The sequence below is a fragment of the Myotis brandtii genome, unplaced genomic scaffold (assembly GCF_000412655.1).
Source record: "Myotis brandtii unplaced genomic scaffold, ASM41265v1 scaffold579, whole genome shotgun sequence".
In the NCBI taxonomy this organism is placed as follows: Eukaryota; Metazoa; Chordata; class Mammalia; order Chiroptera; family Vespertilionidae; genus Myotis; species Myotis brandtii.
Genome location: NW_005370171.1, coordinates 1,427,985 through 1,429,841, shown reverse-complemented (window position 1 = coordinate 1,429,841; position 1,857 = coordinate 1,427,985).

Genomic DNA, 1,857 nt, shown 5'->3' with positions numbered 1-1,857 from the left:
GCCGCCATCTTGGTTGGCAGTTAATTTGCATATCGCCCTGATTAGCCCATGGGAAGGGTAGTGGAGGTATGGCTAATTACCATGTTTCTCTATTATTAGATAGGATTAAATAACCTTTTTCTATTTAAATAAATACATTTTAACCAAAAAAAAAGAATCACTCTAAAGAAAAATATGACTAATGGGTAGTAAGTGGATTAGGGAAATAGTGTGATGAAACTGCTCAAATGTCTGAAATTTGGAAAAAGCTCTGCTGCTTTGTTGTTCAGTGAGAGGGCGGGTGTGGGCTCTTCTGTGACCTCCTGATAAGATGGAGCAGGATCAGCAGTGCCCTGTACAGGTGAGCTTTTTAGAAATCTTTTATACCGTATTTTTACTGTAGCTTTTCTATGTTTAGGTACATAAATACTTGCCATTGTGTTACAATTGCCTACAGTATTCAGTACAGTAGCATGCTGTACAGGCTTGTGGCCTAGGAGCAATAGGCTGTGTACCACATAGCCTAACGGGTAGGGGGCTGTACCACCTAGGTGTGTGTAAGTGCACTCTATGGTGTTTGCACAATGATAACTGCCTACAGACGCCTTTCTCAGAAGATACCCCTTTTCAGTGATGCATGACTGTAATTGCCCATTAAAATCACCACTGATGGTTTGTTGGCAATTGAAAAGGTCCAAAACACGTTCACTTCTCCCTGCTCTGACTCAAACCCAAACCTGTTCCTCTTGATTTCTCCCCATATTTTGTGAATGGCACCACCATTTACCCAGTTGCACGAGCCAAAAACCTTGTGGCTATCCTTGACTCCTTCCTTCCTTTCTCACCCACATCCAATCCATCTGTGAATCTCTCTGCTCTACCTTTAAAGAATATCCTAATCTGATTATCGCTCACCACCTCCTCCCTGGCCATACTAGTCCACATCAGTGTCACTTCTTCTTTAGACTCCTGCTGTCGATTGATTCCTAAGTGGCTTTCCCCCTTCTGATTTTACCTCTGCACAGTCTATTTTCTAAACAGTCACCAGAGGGATCTTTGCAAAACTTAAGCATATGCAGCCATGCCCCTGCTCCCAATTCTCTAGTAGCTTCCATCCCACTTAGAATGAAGTCCAAATTCCTTATGAAGACCTTCTATGATGTGGGCCCCTACCACCTCGCCAACGCCATTCCTTCTCACTGCGCTGCAGCCGTGCTGTTTCCTCACACACCAGGCATATCCCCCTTTGCAGCCTTTGCCTTTTCTATACCATCTGCTTGAGGTGCTTTCCCTCCGGGTGCTCACCTTGGCTCACCCCCTAACTTCATTCAGATTTCTGCTCAATGTCCCGTCCTCCCCCCCACCACCACCCAGAAGACACTTTGCCCACCACCCTATTATCCCCTTCACTCTCTATCCCTTTCTCTTTCTCCACTTTATTTTTCCTGAACACTTCTTGCCTGAGCCAATATTTGAGTGAGTTAGTTCGCTAGTTAGTTCTCAACTTAGTTATTGACTTGCCCGCTAAAACATAAGCTTCATTAGAACAGGGGCCTCTATCATAACTGTGTATCCCCAGTGCCTAGCACAGTGCCTGGCGCACGGGAAGCCTCCGAAGATCCGTGTTGAATGAATGACTTGCAAAGGCAGCGGGTGTGGTAGGTGCACAGCCAGTGGATTCCCCAGGCCACCTGCCCCCGCGCCCTTTTCAAACACTCTAGGGCGCCAGCCACACCTCCCGGGGTCGGGGGCGTCTCGGGTCCTTCCGTCCTCCCGCCTGGAGGGGGAGTCGAGACTCGGTGGGCGGAGAGCGGAGGGAGCGGCGGCCGGGCGGCCCTCTCTATGGTCCCCTCCCCAGCCCCTCGCCCCGCCCCCTGC